Here is a 27,671-nt window from a genome sequence, read left to right on the forward strand (position 1 = left end):
GAGGGAATTGCTTTAAACTGAATTGGATGTAGGGAAGAAATTCTTTACTGTGAGAGTGGTGAGACACTGGAACAGGCATCCCAGAGGAGCTGTGGATGCCCCATCCCTGGAAGTGTTCAAGGCCAGTGTGGATGGGACCTTGAGCAACATGGTCTAGTGGAAGGTGTCCCTGCCCATGGCAGGGGGTGGAACTCGATGCTCTTTAAGGTCTCTTCTGACCCAAACCATTATATGAATTTGTAATAACCATATGAAGAGGGAATTATTGCATATGTAAATGGATGGCTAATTACTTTTTTAAAGTAAAAAGCCTAAGTGGTAAATATAGACACATCACTGATACAATCTCTTAAAATGCAGCCTCTGCTTTGTTTTGACCAGACATGCTTTTATATCCACAGAAGCTCCATGATTTTTTATTACTCAAATAGATTTTGAAAAGTTGATTTTAATCATTGAGTTAATATTACTTTGTAAGCTAGTTGGAATTTTTCGAGAGTGATGACATCTGTTCTGAGAATAAGTAGTGCACATGTGGGATCACCACAAGACTGTCTTGATTATCATTCTGCTGTGTCCCAGCTCCAGCTGAAAGGACATCTTTGCACCCAAGGGATAGTTCAGTTATCATGACCAGGCAGTTCTGAGTCTTTCTCTTAAAGTAGCAGATGTTGTACAGGACTGTCTGGAGACAGAGATTACCCTTAAATATTTAAATTCTCTTTAGTCAGGCTTGTAAATATGAAGGGACAGCTAGAAGCTGATGATAAAATAAAGAATAGCTTCAGTTGTGATGATGCTGATTTTGCAGTTTAATGCCTGTTTTACTGATGTACTTCTGTAATACTTGAACATTTTTAATGATTAATGTTATTTCTTTCTTTCTTTTGCACTTGAATGAGAAGCTGAAAACTCAGAATGTGCTTTCTAATAATTAGATTGGCTGCAGATATGTTTGCATTTTGCTTTCAGGTTTTGGTTTTGTTATGTTTTGGTTTTTAATTAAAAAAAACCCAAACCAACACTATTCCTGCAATGATTGTTGGTCATTTTGTTTCTCACTGTGCTGATCTGCCTGAGCACAATAGTCTGTCAGTCTAGGCTGGTCCTATAACAGATGTGTGCATAACATCAGTAAAAGAATGACTGTGTGTCTCCTGCTCTGCTTCACACATTTTGTTGTTCTCGGTGCAAGTTTGCTGTAATCTAACATAGCTTGAAAGGAGAAGCTTTTTCATGTTATTCTTCATGTCCTGGATAAGTCTCTAAGATTAGAGATGGGAAAGGGGAAAGTATGGGGTTGTTACTTTTTTTGTTTTGCCTTTTTAAATTTTTTTCTTTCAAAATGTGTTGTGTATGAATCATTTTCACAGTTTCCCATATGTAGCCTTCCCTTTGGGCTTCAGTTTATGCATTTATTTCTTATTCTACTGTGAGGAAGGACTTTTGGTATAAGGATGAGGGGACAGCATTTTTCCTCCTTATAATTTTGTTCAAACTTGTGTAGCACTGAAACTGCTATAACATCAGATCTTCTGTGGTGATTTCATACACTTTTCTACCACAAGATCCTTTTCCAGTGACAGAGTATTCTTTTCCAGTGAAAGAGTATCGAAATCAAGGGAGGCAGGTGAAACCATGCATGAGAACAGGAGCATTTCCATTCTGAATCATCTTTTGCTGGTACTATACACTGACTTTGTTCATTAGCCTGGGCTGTGATAATGGGTAGGATCTATTCTCTGTGTTTGTCAAGAGAAAGAAATAATAGAAAAAATTGATATCTCTTAATTTCTTTTGAAACATTGCTTCTATATAATCAAAACAAATTAATGATATTTCTCCATTTTTTAAATTAAAATATATTTTTATTTTTAGGAAATAAATCCAGGGAACTCCAGCAGCACTAGATTTAAACACAGCTTTTCCTAACCTTGTAAACTATTACTTATGGCAGTTAGAAGGAGTCTTGCATCACAGAGAGCTTTGCACTTCAGAGCTGGTTTTTTATGTAACAGACCATGAGCAATCTTCAGTTTTTGAAGAAATACTCTTTTGATAGCAAACCGTCCTGAAAATAACAGATAAGAAAAATTTATTTGTGTAGTTAATGAAACTCAGGATAATTGTTGCTGCTTTTGCATTAAATGACAAATTGCAACAGAGTTGTAAAGATGGGCATGTGAGCATTCTGAAATACAGAGGCCAGAGTGAGAGCACATGGGTGACTCTGGATCACAATACTGAAAATCTGATACAGATGGAGTTGACAGCAGTGTATTGTATTTAAAATGCAGCTGAGGATGCTTTTATATTTGCATGCTACAGTATTTATTCATTTAGTGTGTAATCAGTTTTACCCTTCATTTGATAGCAGTCAAAGCATTTGTCTGTAATAAGCACGCAATCTCCTTTTGCTTAAATGTGACTGATGTGAGGAAAAATAAGAAACACTCACTGGTAGCTCAGAGTTTCAGTCATGGCAGATTAATTGGCTTTGCCTTTTGAGAATCTGTATTCATTTTATGCATCTTTTTGAAAGTACTTACTACATTTGGTACTTCATATGTTTTTTTGAGACGTACTGCTTCTTGTTTTGAAATCCCAACAGGCTTCTTCATGTTTACTCATCAGTTAGGAAGCTGTGAAAGTGCTCTTTGGTGCACTCTGTTCAGTATGCTGTGCAGATAAACCCTGACAGAGTGTGTACCATATAGTCATGGGAACTTGGCCTTGATGGAGGGGAGACACTTAAAGTGACACGACTTAAAGTTTAGTTTAATGTTTTGGGTGGAGTCCTGTGGAGACACCTTCCATAGTTAAAAAGCAATAAAAAAGTACTTTGAAAAAAAAAAGAGAGGGGGGAAACAACCCACAAAGCCATGTTTGCATTTCAGCAGGGTGTCACTGAAGGACTGCATGTGAATGATTCAGAACAGAATGAGGTTGGTTTCTTACTATGAGGAGTAAAACTCAATTTTCATAACTGTTTATGATTTATAACAATATGAATAAAGATGGTTGTTAATAATTTTAAACAGCAGATGTGAAGCAAATTTACAGAGGATAATTGTAAGACTGCTCATAGCATCTCATCTTGAATGGAATACTGCTTTGCAATAAAACCATTAAGTGAAATCAAACCTAGAATCCTAAGTATTGTTTCAAATGCAAAGGTAGGCAATATAAATGTGCTCTAAAAAAAGGCTCTCAACTAATAGTGTTTTTATATCTCATGGGAAACTTCTCAGAGTCCAGTTAGTAGCATATTTTGGTACTTCTCTTAGAGACTGTTCAGCCAGGTTTGTTTGATACTGGCTAAATCTAAAGTTTATTGATGAGTACCAAAGAAAATCCCTGAGATAATAGCATGAGTTTCCTTTCCTGAGGGAGTGCAGCTGGAAGTCCACTCCCTGCTGAGAAATGCAACAAACAATTGTCTTATATTTCTGAAGAGAGAGTGTTGCTCTGTGTTATTAATTTGTGACTATATGTTATGGGTTGTAAATATCACTATCAGTGGGCTAATACTGAGGTTTTGTATAAGCATTGTGACAAGTAAGATTTTGGAATACAGTGGTCTTGATCGTGGTGATTATGGAAAACATTTCCTTTAATGATCCTGTGGAAAAGCAACAAAATGCTGTAAGGATTCAATTTCCCACTTTATACACATAGATGTGCATGTGGTCTTCTTGTCTCTTAGTCAGTGGTGAAAGGAGAGGCCTGAAGTTGTGCCAATGCTATGGTTAAGCTGGAAAGTGTATGCTTTTTCTGTCTTTTAAATAGCCACCTCTTTCTTGTTTTTCCTTCTTGTTACATTTCTTAACAGAAGAAATATAAAACTCTTTCTGATGCAGAGATAGAAACTTAAAATGCCAGTAGAGTCTTTTAATTTCTTGGTTTTCTCTTGGTTAAGAGCAAAAAATCAATATGGTGCTGGAGGTAACTTCCTACTAAACTAAAGTCTGTAGGACTGTCAGACCTTAGACATGGTGTGCTCTGGGAGCCTTCTGTCCAAGCTGGTGAGAGAATGGACCAGGTAAGGGATCTGCAGGGTGGGTGGGACATGGACTGGGTTGCCAAGCCCAGAGGGTGGGATCAGTGAAGCAAAGCCCAGCTGGCATCAGGTTGCAAGTGGCACCAGTGCCTTCCAGGATCAGTTTTGGGATTAGAACTATTTAGTATCTTTTAATTGTGTGGATGGTGGGCTTGAGTGTGATCTCATCAAGTTTATTTGGATGATAACAAGTTGTTCAATGTGCTGGCAGCAGTCATCCTTCAGTGGGACCTGGAGAAGTGGCCTGATACAGGAGGAGCCTTGTGTGAGTCATTGAAGAGAAATATGAAATTGTGCTCCAGGGATGGATGGAGTTGCCATGTGCAGCAGTACAGGCTGGCCAGAAGACAGTTTTCCAAGGAAGAACCTTGGACTCAGGTGGATGAGCTGTTGAGTGTGGGTTCACAGTGACAAAGGCCAGCCACATACTGGGCTGTGTTAGTGAAGTTGCAGCCAGCAGCCAGAAAACAGTGGTTCTTCCCCTCTGGCAGGAACTGTAAGACCACATCTAAAGTACTGTGCTTGATGTTGACCAATACATTAAAGAAATTATAGACTGCCAAAAGTCCAGGTGAGGATCACCAAGATAATTAAGGGCCTAGAGCACATCACTTAATGAGGGAAGACTTCTTCAGCCTTAGACAGGAGACTAAGGGAAGGTCATGTTAATTTCTCCAAGCATATAGTATATGTAAAGGGAGAAAACTGATAGAGTAGAAATTCTGATTACTTTTGAGGAAGCTTTGAAGGGGTGTATTTGTGTTTTTTTATTATTATTGTTATTATTTTAGGGGCTTGTTTGTTTTGAACCATAAGTATGGTGAGCAAGTGCTCAGAGAATGTGAAACCTCTTGTCCTCAGAGACATTGAAAACTCCACTTGACCGTAGAAGTAGGCTCCTTAAAATTGTTTGGACTGCATGATTTAATCTTTTAGAATGTAAGGAGGCAGGGTAAAGCGGTTGTTTACTTTCATGAATGTGTTTTTGTGTTTTCAGGTAGGAGTTTACAGTAAGCTTATTCTTGGAAAAACAGCACATTTAAACCTAATAAAACCAGTTCAAGCAAAATTGAGATTTTTTTTTTCGTTCAGTGGAAGACTGCTTTAATAGAGGAAATGGGATACTACTCACGCTTCTGCAAAGGTGTAGTTGAAAAAGCTTATCAAATTTGGGGCTTTATATGATTTTTTAGGAATAGTTTGAATAGTTATTAAATGTTGGAAAATTATATAGTTATTTTTAAATGACCAGTCTGTACTTCTAGCCAGCTAATTTATTCTGTAAAGTTATAACTATATTACAGCTGAACTATGTGTCTGCTAGGTTAATTTTTTTAACTTTAGTTATTAACTTTTCTTTGTAGGTAAGTGGTTTGAATTTTGAATTCTGGAGATCCCACTTTGAATTTATTAAATTAATTTCCTTTCTTCTTGTAAAACATATTACTTTTCAGGTAAATTATCTTTTCATTTTTTCTTTTTGATTCTCAAAGCAAGAATTTTGGACTAAAGAGGGAAATACACCTGAAGAAGTGTCGTTAATACAAAACTTAATCTTTTCTATAGCACTTCAGAAAAACTTACTAGGGATGGAGGAGGCAGGAAAGGATAAAATATAGCAGGTTTTGTTTGTTGGGAGAGTTGTCTTGTTATGAGACTGCACTAGGATTTAGATATTCTATTTTGGTTAGGTTTTAAAAACTTCATTTTCTAAAGTCATGGAATATGGGGAATTTTTTCCTGATGGCTAATCTCAACCTACTATATTTCAGTTTGAAGCCATTCCCCTTTGTCTTATCACTACATGCTCTTGCTTAAAATCTCTTTCCAGCTCTGTTGTAGCCTCCTTTAGGTACTGGAAGGTGCTATAAGGTTCCCCTGGAGCCTTCTCTTCTCCAGACTTAACAAACCCTCAGATTGCTGAGGAGACTCTCATTTCATAGGAGTGGTGCTCCAGCCCCCTCATCATGTTTGTGACCCTCCTCTGGACTCACTCCAGCAGGTCAGTGTCCCTCTTATGTTGGGGACCCAGAGCAGAACACAGCACTCCAGATGGGGCCTCACCTCCTTCAACCTGCTGGCCACACTTTTCTTTGTGCAGCCAAGGGTACAATTGGCAACTGCACATTGCTGGCTCGTGTCTGACTTGTTTTTGACCACCAGAATCCTCAAGGCCTTCTTGACACTGCCTCACTCAATCCATTCATCCCCCAGCCTTCTGATATAGGGAGTTGCCAGGACCCAGGTGCAGGAAGTTGAGCCATTGGTTCAAACACTTTGGATGTGGTCATCAAGCCAATTCCTTGTCATCCAACCTGTATCCATCAAACCTGTATCTCTCTAATGAGTGACAAGGATGTTGTGTGTGACCAGGTCCTAGGCCGTACAGAAGTCAAGGCTGGTGACATAAAAAACATATGACAATCAAACTACACTAAAGCAATGCTCATGCAAAACAAACAAAACCATTTAAATTAATATTTCTACATGGTAATGTCATAGGCTTGAAAGTAGTTGAGCTGTTCTGTGCAGTGTGGAGTAAGGAAATGAAGACAGCTGTTAGAAAAATGTAATGGTGATGTTAAAAGCAACTTAGGATGCTTTTGTTCAGTGATAACAGAGTGCCTGTTTACAACCTTCAAAAACTGTTTGTTAATTGTCAGTTTATTAAACCGTTGAATTTTAATGAAGTTGAGTGATGCCAGGATGAGTATAGCAGAGTGTGAAAATTGTGTCAGGCTGTGCCACATTGTAAGTAAGGATCATGACAGGACCGTGATGGTCCATCCCTGTGTTCTTAATAATGTAGCATATAATGCTGATGGTGTTTGTGAAATTAGCAGGAATGGATGACTTTTAACTAAGAATTTTTAAGGAGGTAGCTTTAATTTAAGATACATGGATGTTGTAGGTTGTGTTTTGGCTGTGTATTTTTCTTGCCTCACTCAAGATTATGGGGAAAATTGTTAAATGAAGAGTGATGATGCTATGACAATGCAAGTGGGATATCCTGACAATGTCTGTTGTCCAATCCAATCTCTTATCTTGGAAAAGTATTTGTATTATCTGTGTTAGTCATGAAGTTGAAATGTATTAAAACAGACAATGAGTTTATAGCAGACAAGAAGTTATAACTAACTAGAAATAGGAAGTTGAATGAATTTGCTTTAAATGTTTTGACAAAGCTGTTTCTACTGTAAAACTGGTCTCACACACTACAAACCTTATAAATGATGCTTTGATTTCTTTTGCAAATTGTTCTTCCTATGAGACTTTGCCAAAATTAAGCTTTTATTATTTGATTTGGGAAAAGCTAATTGGGCAAAACAATATGATTTTGATTCTTTTGCAAGGCAGATGGATATATATTTTTAGTTTTCTAATATATTGTCATGGCTGCAGCACTTAAAATGGTATATTTTTTAGGGGATATTTTGTGGTGGGAATATTTATTTGTTGCCCCTTTGGTTGTAGCTTTTCTTCCCGCGTGTCTAGTGTCTTTTAGGGAGGGATGAAAGAAGCCTAAAAAGACTTTTGATGTGAAGACCTACTTAAATTATTTTTCATTGTTATGATAACAGAATGGTCTGCTCACAGATTTGGAAGGAATGGTCATATTCCTTAGGTGATGTGATTCAAGCATACAGAGAAGTAAAATCTTTTGGGGTGGGGTCACTTGCAGAAGCCCAGGTGCCCAAATATTGTCTGCTCACTAGTACAGTTATAAGGAAAGAGATGCTAAATCTCTCTAAACCCTCCTTTTTAAAAATGTTTATAATCCTCTGGTGGCAATTTTGTGGCCAAGCTTTCACAGGAAGTGCTTGGAAGGAGACCTTGTTTAAATTGGCAGAGAAAACATGAGAAGAAATGCCATTTTTTTCTTTGCTGACAGTTTGCAGGTTTAATGAAGCTCTTTGCTGCTGACTTAAACCCTTAGATTCACTTCCTGCACTTCCCTGTCTCCCCATTTCATTTGAAGTGCTCCATATGCTTCTCTGCTTGCTTTTTTCCACCATGTCTAGGACAGGTTTTTCAAATGGTTTTTTTTGTGGTTAAAACAGCTGTAATGGTATTGCTTTACTTCAGCAAAGCCTGCTGTATTTGCTGAACTCATGTGTAGTTTAGTACAGCTTCCTGTTTTTCTCATCCTATTTAATTAGGCAACATGTTGCAGCAAAGCAGCTTCCTTTAAAATGAATCAGTGAATGTTGTGCATATTGTAAATATGAAAGCAATTCATGTCTCTTTGAATCTTAAAAATCATGGGTATTTTTCCACAGCTTTAATGTTTGTGTGGAAGGCCAAACCTGGTTGCATACAAAGCAATTTTCTCCCTTTCTGTGTATTCATTTTTGATCTGATTTACTTTTTTTTCTCTATTGTTGCCTTTTGATGGTAACAATAAAGAGCTGTCCTGCCTTATTTTTTTTTGTCATGATCTCAATTGCTTCATGACATGTAACTTGTTCCTACAAGTAATGGTTGTGCTTCATTGTGTCCAGATGAGTGTATGCCATTAGATAACTCATCAATAAAATTGACAAGTACTTATTAGAACTGTATCATTTGTCTTGCAGTGAGCATGGTATAGTGTTATTGTTCTTATAGCAATATAGCTGTTTCTTTAAAACATTCCCTGTGTGTTCCCTGTGAGAAAAGGAAAGGGAAATGAGGAGTTAATACAATGTAGCTGGTGCAGAGCATAATTCATATTATAAACCTGGGAAACAATTACAGGCTTGGGCATTAGTATGAAATCGCTGATTGGTTCATGACTCAAACTGGTAAATACTGGGTGGAGTGATGACATTTTGCTTGTAGTTGAAGTATGCTGAAAGCACATGTACAATGTGTACAGAGATATCTGGATGGATGCCTCTTCTCTGATAGAGTGAGTGATTTTGCCTGTTGTAAACAGGCACCTGGACCTTTGTCCATGTGCCAAAAGTTAAACCAGAAGGCTGTGCTTTAGACTTACTCAACAGGACGTTTTGGAGTATCATTCATCAAGTTGCTAGATGACTCTCTAATTTGAAACAAACCTATAATCTTGTGGTAGAGAAAGAAAACCTGACTTTGTTCATTGTTAAGTAGAGCTGGAACTTGGCCTGAGGCTTTAAAACTAAGTAGATGCACCTGTAGTGAATGTTACTAGGTGCAAGAAACAGCTTACGTGGTGTTAGTGATTCCTCTATGTGAGTGAAGTGCTTGAAGGACTTCCCAATCATTATGGACTGAACTACCAACCTGCTGAGTAATTCCACCATTTGGGGAGTTCATGGTGCTTCTGCTGGAAGAATTTACAAATGTAGTTAAAGCTTGACCACAATTGAAAATTTTAAAATAAAGATCACTCTCAAAACAGCTGTAAATGAGTTAAATGTATAAAATACTAGGGTTGGATTGTTTGAATTTTTAACTATTGCTTATATATGCTGAAAGTCTTTTTAGTGTTGTTTCCTGTCTGTGAAAGCAATTGCAAGAAAAAAAATTATATCTCCTGGTCAGTTGAATGCTAGAGAAGTGGGTTTGTTCCTGTCCAGTTAATGAGTTTTTCTGAGGAAATCAAAAAATCATGTAGTGTGTTTTCCACATGATCAGTAATTGGAATTTCTTAATTTCTGAGAACTTGCCTTGAAGTTAAATAGCCTAGCTGAATGAAGAGAATACTGTGGCCTCCATGGGAAGGCAACTGAATGTATTAATTGACCATAGAAAACTTTACAAAACACTGGTGTACTGGACACTTAACTGTACTGGAAGATCTTAACTCTGATAGGTCATCTTAGTGTCTTTGAAAGGGCCCCAGGTAAATGAAATCATACTGAAAAATCCCGAGTTATAGTAGGGTCTCATAAAATGGCAAAAGAATATTTCATATTTCTGTTTTCAATGCAGGATTTGAGTAGCATGTAGTTTTAATGAGAAGGAAACATATGCAAGCCTAGAAGTTTATAATAAAAGTAGACTGAAAATGTTTTAAAAAGCAGTTCACTGAGTACCACTCAGCCTTTTGGGAAGATGGGCTGGGATAAATTAAAATGGAAGTCTATAGAGACAGATGGTCATTTAGGGATGTGTCTTACATGTGGTAACAATTAAGATGTGAATGGAGCCTGCAACTGGGCTTCTGTAAGCTAACCTTACTTTTTACCCTCTGTGTGTCAGGGTATATTCACACACATCAATACAAAAAATGTACACACACTTCAGTATAAAACTGAATAGAGCTACTGCTTTTCTGTCTGTGCTGTGGTTTCTGGCCCACTAAGCAATGCACATGGAGGATACTGACAACTAGTGCTCTTTCTTCCTCAATATGGGCATTTAATTTGAATTCAGCTGATGCATAGAGTTGACCCAGGCGTGTCACTTCTCTCTTGAAACTTAAAGACAGTTGGTAAATTTAGGGTGGTATAGAATCATAGCATGGTTTGAGTTGGAAGGGACACTCACATGCTTCTATTTCCAATGTTCCACTTATGAGAAGGAAGATCTTCAACTGATTCATGAGCTTTGGTTTGACTGCATTGTTTTCTCAAACAGTCTTCCTGTAATCCATGTTTGTATTGGGCTTGTATTTTGAAGCTTTATCTTTAGAATAATTTTGACCATTCTTAGGAAGCTTTTAAATGAGTTTGAAGAAGCCCTACTTCATACTTTGTGTGCAGCTTTTAAAGCACTTTTTCTGGTTTTTATTAATAATGGAATTTAAAAAATGGAATACAACAATATGTTGGTTGAAGAGATAGTTTATGTAGAAAAATGAAAATGCATGGAGCAGAATAATAGATGTGTTCCTCAAGTGCACATGTTATGTGGATGTAATGAGTTGTGCTGTCTTGGATGTTGCTTCCAAAAAATTGTGAGCCATGTGATGAAGTATAGAGCCAAAGGTAGATAATGAGAGTTTATGATCATGTTCCAGGATCTGCTAGGGACCAGGTATAGTTTAGTACTTAATGAATTGAAGCATCATGTTACTGCTCCAAAATGTTAGTCAGAACGCTTTCCCTTTCCTCAGCTGAAATGAAAGTTATGTTTAAAAGCTTCAGCAGTATTAAATTTAACATTAAACTGAGCAGCATTTTATAAAGAAATTTTATTAATTTCTTCTCTTTAAGCAGACTTTGAGCAGATCATTTGGATGGTACTTTCCACCCAGCTTTCCATCGTTCTGTTTTACCTTGTATATCTTGTCCCTTCTTGACGAGCCTAAAGTTGGTTGATATCAAGTCTGTGTGGATGACTCTGAAATGCATTAGTGCTTGTAGCAAGACCTCCAATAGACTTAGATAACAATATTTTCTATAAAAGCTACTTTTATTTTGCAGAAATAAATCTATTATTCACAAGCTGGTCGATTTTGTTTTCTTGGGTAGTTTTTTCTGAAAGATGGTGTCTGTCCCTCTAAACTGTACTGGTTCTGTCCTACTTATCCTGCTATTAATTCTGTCCTGTTACCCATTTTTGTAGCTGCTTCTGAGACTCCCTGGCTTATTTGAACATGATAATGAGAAAAGTGAATGGTTAGGAACTGAAACACACATTGTAGGTGGAGAAGTGTGCTGTGATTGAAACAGTTAAAAGTCTATGTGCTCAAGATAGTTTCAAAACTTGTTTAGGTTGTCAAATTTTTCTCCAAAAACTACCACCACATTGAGTCAAACCACAATTTCTCCTAAATCTGTATCCTGCTCTTTAACAGTAATTTATCAATAGCATTTGTTTTGGGGAGAGCATTAACAGGAAAACCATGATACTATTTCAACAGTCTGGTGCTCAGAAATTTTCTGAGCTGAAGATGATAAACTATTAAGCACACAGATGTTTTGAATATCCTTCTTATTAATTAGAATTTGCTAGCATCTATGAAAACATAAATTTCACATCTTACCTGTTGGTGTTTAAGATAAAAAACAGAGTTTTTAATTAAAATTTCATCCTTATGGTTTAATTTGGCATTTTAATAGTATGAGAAAAAAAAAAAAAATTCTATGTTTATTTCCTCTGATCTTACAGACTGTAGATGTCTCTTGCTTTGCATCAAGCTCTTCTTTTTGAGCTTGAAGAACATTAGCATATACATATTTAATCCCACCCCCTTAGGAAGCATTTCCATAGTTGAGGTCAACCTAGTGTCTTTCTTATATCCCTCTTTTAACTGTTTGAGGTACAAAGAACAAAATGCAGATGTACCATGAACTTCTATCTTGGTATAAGAATGCCTTTTGTGCTGCTTTTATTCTGTCTTCAGTGTTTGATATCCTGGTAGTTCCTAAATATTCAAGGATAGTTCAAGAAAACTCTTAAAACTGCAGCATGTATTTTGTCTACCGTGTTCATGGTTGATTCAGAGACTCGCATTATATATGTAAATTTACAAAAATGTTTTTTTATGTGCATTGCTTTATGCCTTTTCATATATATTTTTCATGTGCTTTCTTAAAGGGTAGTTAGAATTTGTGAAGTTACATGACCTCTTCACATCTAGTTTTCATTTTTCTTTCTTGAACATCTTGTATAGTCAATGAACTTTGTCACTTTACCAACCATATTATTTCAAGACTGTGTAGTTGAGCTACACAGATGGCAGAACTGATACCTAATGACTTCTCTTGAATGGCAAAATGGACATTTTGGAGTTAATTCATATTTCCTTTAAATCTAAACAGTTGCTGCTCTGGAAAAATGGCTTTTCCTCATCTCATGCAGTTGTTTTTTTATCAAGCACCTTTGGTGTTGAACATTGGTAGATCTTGTTGAAAATTCAGGTAGACTATATCAAATAGGTTGCTAACAAACCTATTTGTCCACCGAAAAGCAGATGAAGTATATTAAATGACTTGGATCCTGAGATAGCTCTTCACAAAACTAATGGTTTGGGTTATTTTTGTTCTCCCTCTCCCTATGTTTGTCAGTTTCTTTGTCATTTTGAGGTGTGGGAATGAGAGAGGAGGTTCACAGCTGAGTTAAGACAAGATTTTTGCTTTAGATGTGTTTGAAAAATATATTGGTTTGTAGGCATTTAGAAAAATAGCCACTGCAGATCTCCTGGTTTGTGATTTTTACATTCAGTTTGCAGAGTGCTTCTATGATTTCCTTATTTGCCCATGACTTCATCTTTTTGGAGGATGTCTTCTTTTGGTAATCTCATTTACAGGCTCTTTTGTCATTGTGGTCATTCTGAAAAGCTGTTTTTTAAATTACAGACATTCATTTTCTTAGATATAGTTATGTAAAACATTACAATCAAAGGTCTGAAGTTGTGTGTTGTAGAACGGGGGAAGATCTCCCAATATACCTTGTTGAAAAACTGTAATACTGAGAATTATATGTGAGTACTAATTTAATACAAGTAAGTATTTATACTGTTTCACCAGGAGACCATCTCACATTAAACATAATTTTAGTGTACTTTCTAAAAGTTTTTGTGCTTTCAAATAAGCTAAGGTTAATAATGCAAATATTTGTACATTTTCAGGAAAAAAGACCCTTTTAGGCAGCTGACCTTTGCTAAAAGCATGGCCAAGACTGGAATGCTTATGGAAGAATTTTACTTTAGAAGTACACTGGAGACATGAGCATCTAAATTCAAATGGGATTGCTGAACATATTTTGCATGCATTATCCTTGTCCACTGATGTGATGTTCAAAATGTCAGGAGACTTCCTTTCTGTGTGAAAAATGAGACAGCACTACTGTGGGTCAGCAAGCATTAGAATACCCTGGCCTGAAGTTGTCATCTGAGAATTGGGCAGATATTTACTTCAAAAACATGAACAAGTACTTAAAACTGGGCTAAGTCATTTAGTAGAATCAAGGGTAAGGTTCACAGTGTTAAGAGTTTTTTCTCTTGCTTAGTTAAATGTGTTAAAGTAAAAATATTTATTCTTTACAATGTTACCTGTGTGTCTTTACAGAGAAGATTTTGTCCCTTCTGCTGTCCTTGTGTCAGTGCATTGCTGTGGGGCAGAGCCTGCTGGAGCTGTATTAACCACACGAGTGCCTGCGCAGGAAATGGAAACTTTCTTGCATGCGCTGCAAGAGAAATTGTGACATGATTGTGCAGGTGGCACTGCTGGTGGGAAGTTCTGCCTCTCTGCAGGGAGGATGTCCCTTCTCTGCTCTGCTCCTGAACAGGGTTGGTTAGGGAGGGAGGTGGGATAATCAGTCTTCAAGCGGACATGATCAATTCGGGATTTAAAAGCATGTAGCCAGCCACTTTTAGTTACACTGTTGGCCAAAGCAAAGGATAACTTTGGGTTTTTTTACGTTGCCTTTCGGCTTGGTTTCTTTTCAGCTTTCTTTTGATCACCTGTGCAGCACAGCAGCACCAGAGGGTGTAAGTCCTCCAGGCTTAACTTGTTATCCAAGCAGTTTCTTTGTTCTTTGCTTCAGTACACGGGCAGATGAGCCTCTGGTGTTACACAAGTCCCCTTTAACCGGGGGTAGTTGTTTGTGCAGCAGGAGTGGTGTTTGCTGTCACCCTTCCTCCCCAGCCTTCTGTTCTCACCAGGCTTGTGTGCCTGGAGCAGGGAGTGAGCAGCACTGGACTGTGCCATAGCAGTGGCTCTTGCCACAAGTGGCTTTTGGCTCTTGCTGCTGAAGAATGAATTGCCTACCTCTCCTTACTTTTGTTCCTGTGGTTTGTGGTTCCTTTTTAGGGGAATACTTGTTTACTGAGCTGGATGTTTTGGCTGACAGTTTTTAAATGTGAAAAAAATATACCAACAAGGCATCTGCTTTACAACTGGGATTGAGCTGAAATGGCAAAAGGAAAAAGTTCTGTGGAAAGAAAAAGGGATGAAAAGGGAGATGAAGTTCTTCAGGCAGGGTGGAGGAATAGTCTTTTGTATTATCTTCAGCATGTGGCTCTCTTCATCTAGTTTCTTTTTTTTCATTACAGGATGGCAAAATGTATCATTAGATTGAACTAGGAATTTGTTTGAAGCCTGAAGGTACCCAGAGTTGTGGGGGTTTTTGGGATCTTTGATGTTCATTAGGGAGTAGTTCTGTGCCAGGTAATGTTTACTTTGCCTTTTTTAGTTTCCTTTGCAAACTGCAGTTGTACTGTTTCATACTTCCTCCTGTAACTGTTGATGTTTCTTATTTAGCTTTTCTTTCCCAGACTAACTCCTAGGCTTTAGAAAATTTGGTTGTCTGACCTCTGTGGGATTAAATTAATACAAGAAAAAAATTGAGATTACGTGGTTTTGAGTTTTTTCCTTTGTATTAGTGGGTTTTTTGTTTTGTTTGTTTTTTACAAAGGACTGTAATTTTTTTCACAGCATGTTAGTACTAAAGTTTCATGTAATAGATTATCCCCATGTGGTCATTAAGTCAGTATTTAAAATAGTACCGTCTTAATGTCATGCTTTGTGCTTGTTTTTTATATTTTTCTGATGATAGACAGTAAATTGTACTTTAATTTTATTTTCTGTTCTGAATATTTCATTGTTTGTTTTTCGGATAATTTTAGATAAATGTTTTTTAAGTCTAATGGAAACTCTTCACAATCTTAAGAGTTGACTTCATAAAATTAGCAGAACTTTACATTTGGTGTCATATTTAAACTAAAGTACTGTTTAGAAAGACAGAGTAGTTATGTCCTTCGAATCATTACTTACAGCAAATGGAAACTGTTTTTACTTTGTTTCCTCACTCTCAATACATTTAGTTCTCTCCACTCCTCTTTTTACTGTGTTTTCTCAGTCTCAATACATTTAGTTCTCTCCACCCCTCACATTGTAACCTTCTGTCTGAAGTCATGTGGGTGATCTGGTACTACAGCCAGGTGTCACGGGTATTAACTAATCAGATTAAGAGAAACTGAAATAGAGAAAGGAACTTGCACGGAAGGTCAGAGTATTGTGACAGCAGTAATGAAACGTCTGCGTGGTTTGTGTAGGAAGCTGCCGAGTTTCAGTTTGAGGCCAGGAGCTGACTAGATGCCTGCACCAGGGTTACTCTGAGTGATTGATAGGAGGATTGCTCTTTGAGGGCTGATGAATAAGCTGGATTCCTATCTCTGTAATCGTGTTATGACCCAGGCTGGCCTGAGCAGGTCACAGGGCACCACTGCGGCAGCTGAGCCCTGTTGTTGCTTTCAGCCAGGGATACCACTGAGATGTTGCAGGCTGCCCAAGAGAAGTCTGAGGAGACAACCTACAACCTTCTGGGTATTCTCACTAGCCTTTGAGATGTGTACTTCGTCTGTTTTGTAGTGAATAGCATTTACTGATTGTTACACCGTTTCATTAAATGGTATTGTGGGAAACATACCTGAAAAGCATTATCTAATTCATGAAAGTTACAACTTGCATGATAAAGTTGAATGAATGGTGAATTAAATGATAAATGGAATTGTAATTTAATTTTAATTCTAAGATCAAAAGCAAATTGTAACCATTGAAACTAAAAAAAAAAATGTTGCCAAATATATTGGGTGCCTCTTGGAATAAGAGCTGGCTTTGTCCAATATGAAGGCAGCTTCTGGTGTCTTCTCACAGGAACTACCTTGTAACCTGTTTTTTATTGCTCTGCCTACAGCTACCAAAACCTTTCCTCATAAACCAAATGCGCTAAATAACACATCCACTTAGCAGAAAAGTTATTTTGATGTTGAATTTGAGAATGTCCTTATCCAAGTTGTGGTAACAACAGCTGTCAAGTATGGCTGTGGATTAGGGAATAGAGAATAGAATGGTAAAAGATTGATCAAAACAGCACACAGTGCTAATAGTGCAATGTTTTGTATAACACTCTCTAATGTGAAATTGCCTGAAAGTACTTGCTAAGATCTAGTTTGACTGTTAGTGTACTTAAAGGACATTTAAATCAGTTTTTCAGAGATATTACATGTGTACCAAGTTTGACGATTTCGAGGGAACCAGACTTTGAGTAGAGTTGGTCTGGAAGCGTATGCAGTGCCTGTAGGAGTCCCTGTGCATCCCTTGTAGATTTTGCAGAATGGATACAATGAGTGTGTGCTGATGTTCAGGTTGCTGAGTATGTACAGGAGTTTCTGATGCATTTCATGTGATGGTACTTAGGCTGGGTCAAAAACCCTCTGGGAATTCAAACAGCTGCAGAAAATCCTCAATTTGTCTAAGCACAGTTTCTGAATTCCTTAACCTGTCATAACACTTCACTTCCTGGATCATCCAGCTGAGGTGGGAACTTGTGCTTCTGATAACCCCTTGAATAATCAAAAGGATGTAATAGGTAGCTGGGGTGTTGGTGGCAGACCTGTCTTTGGTAACTTGCTACATGGTGGAATTAAGAATTCAGTATTATTTTGTTACCTTAAAATCACAATCAACTCCAACCATGGTAAAATGGTGTGCAAATTTAAAACATTGATCATGACTTTGTGAATGGTAACATGCAGTGCAAATATTTCTGAATGAAATAGGAAAAAAATGGGAGAATGATGTTTTATCAAGTTGCATCTGACTTCATTTAGAGTTTTTCTCCCCTTCCTGTCCTCTCTCTCTCACTGAGTCAGCTGGAGAACTGCCTGTCCTGAATTCTTTCTTTCATCATACCTCCTGCTGCACCTGGTAAAAAGCACAACCAGCCTTGATGCAGTGTTTGTATGTATGACTAATCTTATCCTTGAAGCTATGGGTGGAAAAGATGGAGAGGTCTAGACTTAAAATTTTCTTCAATCTTTTCTTTCTTTCTTGCAGCTGAAAATATGGGTCAAGGTGTATTGCAGACTAGCATGTTGTATTTGACAGGCTGATTAATGAATGTGTTTGCCTGAGAGTGTGGTAAAATTTTCTGTCCCTTTTTGTGACTTACTAAGGATGTTATTTTGCAGCATCTGAGTTACCTTTTTTTTTTTTGATGGCGCAGACTGTGACTTTATACACCAGCAATCATATTTTATACAGTGTATTGAATGGGATAAGTATGTGTCATTACAGGCATTGACTTGTGTGTAGCCACAATGAGGTCTGCAGTTTTTGTGGTAACTGGCATCCAACTTTTTTCCTTATAATAACAGTAAGCAGTAACCCATACCTGCTTATCAAGTGTAAACAGGGCATAGAATGAATATTTGAGAAAAACAAACTGAAAACCCCATTACTTATATGTGCATTTGTTCTTCTTCTGTCAGAATAAGATGTATTCAGTTGTTCTTACCACAACTGCAATAAAATCATCATCTTTGAAAAAGAATAGCTCATTCAAGAATACTCATACTCTAAAGGTACTGCTAATGTATAATGTTACACAATTCAGCGGGAATAGTTAAATTGTATACTAATAAACATATTATTGTGAGTATTCCTTATTTGCTGTGATTTGTGATGAATGAGTTGTAGCAAGACCTGTTAAAATTACTCATGTTTACTGATGCCAGTGTTAAGTGAAAAGTTTCTGTTCTTAGTTCAGTGGTACAGTAACTACATCAGTGATGACTTGGGTAGTGTTAAGACCACACATATGTGTTATTCTTTTGAGAGCACTTGAGATAGCTCAGAGGATATTATTTACAGGCAAAGCAAAATCGTGGACAGCTTGTTTTTCATTCCTTTCCAGCAGCAGTTTAGATTGATTGTGCTGCAAGCTGGCAATTATGTTTCATCTTTGGAGGCCCTAAAAGATACCTTTAAGGTACATATATGTTTTAGTGTCTCTCTAGGTACTTTTTGAAAACAGTGCTTCTCCTGACAAGTGAGTTGCTTGGAAACTGCTGGATGATTTGGAAAGTGTATTTTCTGGTTGTAATACTCCTTGTAATGTATGGTACAGATACAGTGAAGACCTGTAAATTAGGTGACTGCAAAAATTGCACAGTGCTGTTAATAGAAACTTGTAAAAACATGGTCTAAGCTATTCTGGGTTTGTTCCAGGCTGGGAGCATGCACGGGGGTATCTATTAATAGTTCAGTTTCATTTTATTTGTTAAGATGCTGTATATTGGTTATATATCTTAAGATTTGTAAAACAAAACAAGACAACTTACATTGCATGCTCTATAGATATTCATACATTGGTAATAACTTATTGGTTCTTCAAGACTTGGTTTTATTCTTATTAATATTGATGAGTCATTTCTGCAGAGGTTATTTTGATTCCTTGTGTCACAAGAAATAATTTAAAAACTGCTGCTTCTGCTAATAAAGAGCAAAAAGCTTTATACTGACTCAAGGCATAAACAGAATAGAGGTTTCAACTGAGCATGCGACTGTTCAGGCATAACAAAATCAAAGCAGCTGGTTGAATAGCTTGGAGGTTTGTGTTTGTGCCAACCTTGCCAAGACATCTGTGTTCTATAAGACATTAAGGGGAGAAGTTGATTTCAAATAGTTGTATGTTTTTGACGACCTGGCATTTGAATACAGGTCTTGTGTAAGTTTCCTTAGTCAAAAATGCAGCATGCCATGTACGGTGTCTTCCACTCCAATCTTTCTGAAATTCAAAGTGTTTTAGTAAGAGTCTGTTTTAATTTGAAGTGTCAATTTTATATCAGCTGTTCTCTTACCAAGCAGAGAGGTATTTGGATTCATTGCAACAGTTGAACCAGCATTGAGTTTTGCCTTGTGAAAACTAGGGGGACAATCTTTGCTTTTGGGGTTTTTGATTAGCTGTTATATCACTCAGCTGTGACACTCTGAGATGCACAAGTTATTTGGCTTTTAGCTCTGAATTTCAGAAATTATTGCCAGAAGAATACTGTATGGTAGCTATGACTGAATCTTTGGAATATCCTTTTTGAAGTAGACCATTGCTTCCAGCTAATTGGTTAAGAATGTTTTTTTCTTTAAGTTTCACAAAGCTTGGAGTATAACTGAGGTTTTATTTTTCCCAAAGATTCTCAAAATATCCAATACACACATTGTAATCTAACACTCATCCTAATTCCAGGAGTCTGTGATACCACACTTAATTTAAAATTACACTTGTAGGATTCAGAAGATACTGCTTCATGTATCATGGAAAATGATTGCTTTCTTTTAAGACTGATGATTCTCTGAATTCTGTGAGCTCAAGTGAAGTCATTGCCACTTTGTTATAGGAATAGTACTTTATTTTGGCTAGGATACTGAATTTATAAAGTTAAATACTGGTATAAATGGTTTAGTTCTTAAACTAAGAGAAAAATTGAGAAGAGCTACGATGCTGCTAATTGCTGTGTAATGTTTGTTTGTTTTAATTTTAAAGTCCCATATGTAAGAGCATGCATACATTTGTTGCATTAGGTAAATGTGTTATTACTCAAGTGACCATGAAGTTTTACCATGTTGTTAAGTGAAGGCACCTCAAGGTAGTAACAAACATTACTCAATTTAATGTAACAAACAATCTGAAAAAAATCTTTGGAATTTAAATGTCTTATGTATTCAAAGAAGTCTTACTTAACTATTAGCAGTATGAAATGTGTAAGTGTGAACTATTTGTTTGTGGAACTCATAATTACAGGCCAAAACCTAAGTCATTGTTTTTCATAGTTTCACAAAGTTTCAGAACAGTAGCACCTGTTCCTGTAGGGCCAGGCCTGGCGAGCAGCTGAAGGTGCTGTCTCTGCATGAACCTGAGCAGAGCAGTCCTGCCTCTCGTCCAGCCCTGGGCTGCACATTCTGCTGTGCCTGATGCAGAAATGCATGTGGAAGGCACAGCAGCAGAGCTTGGGTTGTCTACTGGGAAACCATTTCTGGAATAAAATTTGAAAAATCTGTTTCTGCATTCAGTACTGCAAATCTATTTCTGCAATTAGTACTGCCTATAGTAGAACCTTGAGAACAATTCCTTTTTGTTTTTTAACACCATGGGTTTTAGGTTTGTATTATATCATATTAATTAGTGGTCAGTTAATCTATTAATTCACTCAATTGTTTTGTTAGACTATATTATATGTTCTTTGGTTGGTTTTCAGTTATCTGCTGAAAAAAGCATGCTAAAATGTGTCACTTTTCTGTTAGTTTTTGGGTAGGTAGTGGATTTCTTGGGTTTTTTTGGAAAGATGTGAAGTTTTCTTGAGATCTCAGCCAAAACGGCTGCAGATAAATGTGGTTTGCAAGCTGTTTGCAAGACACAGATTGAGTGACAGACAGAAAGAGAATGGGGAAAATGGAGAATTGAGAAAAAACCCCATGGAATTCTTCAAGTGAAAGTGGGAGGAGGAAAAGACTAGGTGGAACAAAGACTGGGCATAGAATAGGTGAGCTTAGACACAGTAAGGATTCAGAAAAAAAGAGGAGCCCAGAGAACTTTTAACATCAGGCAGAGAAAAGGACACAGTGTTATGTGAGTTGACTGTAGATCTTTCAAGTCAGTAAGTTAAAGCAAATGTAGTCAAAAGGGGTTTTATTTTTAACAGCACACATCAAGGCTTCCTTTGAGAAACCAGAATGCTTTTAGAGGTGCATGTAATGCAGCTTCTTGGAGCCAAGGCCTGAACTTGGTGAGGGTGAGATTTTCTGGTTTTGCAGTGGGTTTTATGTAGTTTTTGGGGGGGTTTTAAAGTTTATTTATTTAATCCAGTCCTTGACAAATTCACTGATCTCTGGGATACAAATGAAGAATGTGTGTTATCTTGAACAGCTCTGCTGAGAAATATGTGCCTTAATTTAATCTAAAATATCTGTGCTAGCTTGTATGTAGACCTCAGCTTTGCTTTTACTTTTTAGGGAGGAGTAACCTTACAGTTTTCCACTTTTAACCTGCTGTCTCTTGCTGTCTTCCACATTTGACCATATTTGGATCTGGCCTTCTGGTTATTTTGTAGACTTAAAGGAATCTTCTTTGAGTTCATGTTGCCTCTTATCCTTGCTAGGGACTCCCTGTGAATGTGCTCAGATGTTACATATATCCCTTTCATGCTGTCAGTACAAACTTGAAAAGAGTGCTCTCTGTCATGCTAGCAAGTGCTGTCTTGTACTCCTCCTCTGTGTAGGAAAACATTTTCATTTCTTTCATGTGTTGCCTCTATCAGATCAGAGACTTTGTCTGACACTTGCAGAGTTCTTACCCCAAAGGAGTTTGGCTTCTGTTTGGGCAGCTTGGTAGTATAAGTAAGAACACTCCTGCCTTTGCTATGATAAAACTTTCTTTTCTTTTTCGTTTTTAGATTATATTACCCATGAAGAAGTTGTCATTAATTGGTCAAGTCCTTATTGCTGTAGAAATTAATTTATTTTCTTCATTTTTTAAAGGAGATAGGAAATGGCATGTACATCCTATCAGGTTTCTGATGATTTACAAACTTTCAAATAGATCTTTATATTAAAAAATAACCTTCTTTTGTATGATATAAAATTGTTAATGTTGGAAAAGGCCACTAAGGTCATCAAGTCCAACTGCCAACCCAGCACCACCACTGTGTTCACTAAACTATGTCCTCGAGTGCTACCTCCATATGTTTTTTGAACACTTTCAGAGATGGTGACCCCACCAGTTCACTGGACAGTCTGTTCCAAATGATATCGCCTTAACTCCTTGAGTATCTGAGGTACAAGGTGTACAATCTAGAGAGACACAGTCCTTTCTAGCTTTACTCTGAAATCCAGGGGATAAATTAGTCTGTGTGGTAAAAGGCTCATCTCTAAAACCACAAAAAGACCCTATGAAATGGTGGCAGATTGGGAAATGGAACATCCCAATCTGGTTCTTCCCAGGTCTGCCACAGGAAGGTGATCATTTCCATGAGACTTATTGTGGGATGGAGGGGAAGACCATCTATAAATTCTTCAGGATGTGTTATGGAATGTTTAGAGAAAGGGCAAAAGGCAGGGTCTGTGATTCTGTAAAAGAGGATTTGTAAAAGTGATTTGGAGCAGAAGAAGCATAGGAAGGCAGAATGGGGGAATAAAGGGGCTAGTCATGTATTTCTGGGTGAGGGGGCTCTCTTCTAAATATATTTGTATATATGGAGTATTGACTGCCAGTGTCAGCCCACAGTCCTGACTGAAGTGGGACTGTTGGGTGTTAGGGGCTCCTGCACTTTGGTGTCCAGTCAGCTGGAGAGTGTGCCCTGTGTGGAGGTGTCAGTGTGCACCAACAAGCAGGACTGGTATTGGCCTGGAGAGTGGCTCAGAGGCTTGGAGCCAGGTATTGAAGTAGCCATAAATCTGAGAGGGACGGAGAACAGAAGTCTGCCAGTTGGCTGATTGAGGGACTCGCAGGTCTAACCAACTCCTGCAGCCATGATAAGATCTCGGGCCTGGTGGAGGGTTTGTGTGTCGTGTCTGTGCACGAGGCACGTCGCATGGCAGTGATGTACTTTTGTCCATGGCAGCTGTAATGGAGCATGAGGAGCCCTTTGTGCTCTGTCTGCTGGAATTACACACTCAACCTTTGTCCTGGCCAGAACAGGAACATGGGACCTCACCTTTACTGAGCTATGGGAATCAGCAACACATGAGCCACTTGGAGGAGTTTCTGTGTATGGCTGTCTTTTTCCTCTGCTGTCTTTTTATCTTATGATACAAGGTAGACTCTGGATATATCTAACATGACCATTAGGCTCTTTACACATTTCACTTCAAAATAAGTGTTTTGGTAAATTGTATGTCTAAGGATAGCAAATCATCACTGAGATATAGCAAGTATCTTCAGATTTTCTTTTTTTGTGGAGCCCTCTGAATCCTGTTGTCAAGAGGGTCACTTTCCTCTTCCTGCAGTAACTCGGTCACATCTGCCCTTTTCTGCACAACCTGTAACCCACAGTTCCCTCTTTCAAGGAACAATAATGAATAGAATGTATAGAAATGAACATAAAATTTACAGAAGTGGAGGATGAGCAAGCACAGTCATCTTAGTATTGCCTTCTGACAATCAGACTCCTCTGACAGTAAGAAGTCTTTGATAAGGGTCTCAATTTTCAATACTGCGGTGTTCTAATTTGGAGCATGAATGTTGTTTTGAATTAAATTTCCCTAATATTCCTCTTACCATTCTGTGTTTTATATCCTGGACCAGCTTTATAGAAGACAAAACTGGGTTTGTTTTGTATGAAAATAAACTGGAGGATGCACTATCAGGTATTACTGAGCATTCAGTGCACAGAGCAGTTTAGATCTGGTCTGGAGTAAACCTGCTATTGAAATGCATCTTACATGGATAAGTTTTGTTTCATAGATCCTATCCTATTATTGGGCTCTACTTGTGGCTATAGATATATTTTCTATTTCATGGAGCAGCACAAATATGTGGGATGATTGGTTGGTTGTTTTTCCTCCTTTAAACAATAGCAAAGCTTCACCTAGGAGGAGTTCCCTTCTTTCTGATGTTCTCTAAGGGGTTTTGTTTCTGTGCACCATCCTGATGAGGCAGCTGCAGGTCACATATACTTCTTGAAAACATTCGGGATTGCAAATCAGTTCACCCTTCCTTATTACGGTGTGTATTTAAATGCTTTTCCACTATGCTGCTTCTTTCTCTTCTTCATTATTCCCTCAGTGCTTATGACTTTGTCAGTTGAATGTCTGTAAAATAATCCTTTGTTTATGGTCCTCAATCTCTGCCTTTCATCTTTTTATAACTGTTGTGAAATGTACCATACAATCGCATCCACCATGGGAGCTGGTTAGCTGCAGTTGCCATCACCTTCTGTATTATGTGACTTTAACTATGATATTTCTGTTTTGTATATTATACAAACTCTATGTAACATTGGCATTAAATCAGTCTATTTCTAAATTCTGTAACTCTCCAATTTTGTGATTAACAAGTGTTGCCTTTATGATTATTCAGTATATAACTAGAATTTGAACATGTTCCAAATGTGAATGCTTAGAAAGTAGTTCTTTACTGAATCTTCTATTTATATTCCTCATGTGAAAGAGCTGGAGGTTTTCTTACTTTCCTCCTTGTATTCAGGCAGAATACAAATCAGCAGTAGGATTTTTTTGCATCATTGCACACAGCTTCCTTTTCTACTGCTCCGTTCTATTTGTGTCCTGCCTTCAGCCCTGCTCGGATGCAGCCCTTAGCATTCTGTGCACTACTGGCTTGCAGGCAGGCAAACAATGCGACGTTCATGAAAGCTTTGAAAGACTGCAGTTGCCAGGTGTAGGATTTACTGTGTTCTAGCTGCGTGCTGGTAACTTCTAATAAGCCAAGACAAAATTAGAACCCTACAATATTCTCTTGTGAATTCACAAGGAAAGATTTGTGGTCATGGGGATGTAAGTACCTTTGCTTGCTCAGCCCATAGCTGTCTCTAACCAAGGTGAGAAATGGATGCTTATGGAAAGCGTGTAGAAGCAGTTTGCAGTGATATTTCTCTTGGTATGCAGTTCCATTGCTTTTTGAACAGGGATATTTTCAGCTGGAGTTGCATAAAAGCTATTGTGATTAAACCATGACCACCTGATTTAGAGGTAGCATCACGACCATGTCTTTTACAATTTCTGTTTTCTCTACCCTCAATTTAATCCAAACCTGTGATGATACAAACTGGAATTTTATTGTATTTTGCCTGATGGATGTTAACAAAAATTTTTTGTATTTGTTTGTATTTGGGTCAGGGTAGATACTTTTCAAATGCAGCATTACTCATTCTCAGTGCAGTAAAGGGCTGAATTTACCATGGTAGGTTTCTACAGTGTCTGATATACTAAGATTCTTTCCAAAAAAGTATATGTATAAAAAAAAAAAATCTATATTAAAAATGTTAATCTTAAAAGGCTCGGAGCTAACTTAATACAGTCAGTTCATTTTTCTGTAAAGGATTATGGATTTTATTAAAACAAAATGGCTTTCTGGGAAAACTTTCTACTCCTAGTGTTTCAATTTAATGCATTAGTTCAGTAACTTTCCATTCGCTGCATAAAGACTGGATGTCCTTGAGTCACATAAAGAAGTTAATTAACTTTCACTCTTGGTGTGTATAGGGCAAAAGTTAGAGTATCAGACAGCTGTCCTTGTAGAGACTACAATACGTCACGTTTTTCTTTTTCTATGACTATAAAACATTCTCCAACCTATACATGAAGCAATTACATTCTGTTCTATTTTTAGTTTAAAACATACTGTAAAATATGCAACAGAAATTTGAATGAATTATATATTTTGCTTTGAGTTTATTCATTTGATTTTTAATGGAGTGCATCAATTTGATTTGTAGAATGGGGGGTAATGTCTAAGGGGTATGTACATTTAAAAACAAAAATATATTAGATGTTTCATTGGTGTGGTGATAATAATTGTTCAGTTAATTCCTTGCTACTTAGTTACTGTTAGACCTTTCAGAAAATTTTCCCCCTTCTGTGTGCAAATAGCTTTTGGGCATTTGCAATGATACGTGATTCTCAGATCTGAAGAGGAAAAAATGTCCTAATTTTCTGCAGGACTTTTGTGACCTTTTTTCCCACATTTTTTGCTGAGGTTTGTCTGTACTTGGTATTGTGCATATATGCTTATGTACTGGTGAATCCCTTCTTGTTACAGCTTACCTAACAGAAATGCCATTAGTGAGAGGAGAAACATTGTGATGGGTAGTCCAGAAGTTGGTAAGAACCTAGGAGCTTTTCTGACACTGCCAGCAGTAGAGGATAAGGGCAGTAAAGGGTAGAGTGGTAGTGATACCTTCTCCAGTATGGTCTCCCCATCTCCAGTAACATGCAGCTCAGGGTATGGAAGAACAAAGGTATTAAATTTATATTTAATTTAAAGGCTGTACTGAGTTTTCTTCCATGACTTTACCCATTTTGTCTTCTATTTTTCAAAATATAATTTTCAAATTCACAAGGAGATCCAGAGCTTACCCTATGTGATGCAAAGCACTATACTTTTCCTTTTTTTTTTTTTTTTTTTTTTTTAATTTGCTACCTTCTGGTTTGTTTAAAGTCCTCTGCCCTTTATGTTGGAACAGACTATGTTCAGCCACTGACTATGAACCCCACTTTGCCATTTGGGATTTTTATAGGCCAGTGAGGCCAGGCAGGGTGCTTGGCTCTCTGTGCTGCCATGTTCTCCACTCCAAAGATGAACCTTGTGCCTGCTCTACAAAGATCAGAAGGGCTGTACTTTGTCTTGGGTAAGAAGGAGGAATAGCTGAGACTTTTGAAGGAGCTGCTCTGTGAAAGGAAATTCAAGGTGAAATATTTCTAGAAAAGCTACTGTCAATTTTCCACAACTTCTGTTGCACCCCTTGGTGTTTTCTTTCTATTTAGTGCTCTGTTGAAGCCAGCATCTGGCATACAGAACTGAATTCCCCCTTATTAAATATCACCTTTTTCTGAGCAAGAAGTGAGCTGAGAGAAAGTGCTGTCTGCTTGGAGTGATGTCTGATGTAGTGGATAAATGGTGTTATAAAAGCAGCAGGAGGTATTTAAACCAGGTTACTAGACAGTTAATAATATAGAATGCTGGAAGTTACATAAAGTGCTTTTCAGATTTTGCTCCATTGATATTGTCAAGTGCAGTAACTCTGTAGCTGCAGACATAAAACTTCAGACCATTCTTCAGCCATGGTTTATACACTTGTAAAGATCATGAGAAATGGCATAAGGAACAGAAGTGAGTTACTATAGTTTAAATAGTTGACTGAGTTTCTGAAGGATAGAACCATTTTAAAATCAAGAGAAGCAATATAAAATTTAAACAGGAAATCTGTAGACAGAGTGAGGCCTGCTTGGTGAAGAAGATGGAA

The 27,671-nt window shown here is 37.5% G+C and overlaps 1 protein-coding gene across 8 annotated transcripts in view; it reads left to right on the forward strand.

Annotated features, from left to right (window-relative positions):
• The window catches only part of ASAP1 (ArfGAP with SH3 domain, ankyrin repeat and PH domain 1), a 127,287-nt gene that overhangs the window by 14,514 nt on the left and 85,102 nt on the right, over positions 1-27,671 (forward strand). The window lies entirely within an intron of this gene.

Source organism: Lonchura striata, chromosome 1 (genome assembly GCF_046129695.1).
Source record: "Lonchura striata isolate bLonStr1 chromosome 1, bLonStr1.mat, whole genome shotgun sequence".
NCBI lineage: Eukaryota > Metazoa > Chordata > Aves > Passeriformes > Estrildidae > Lonchura > Lonchura striata.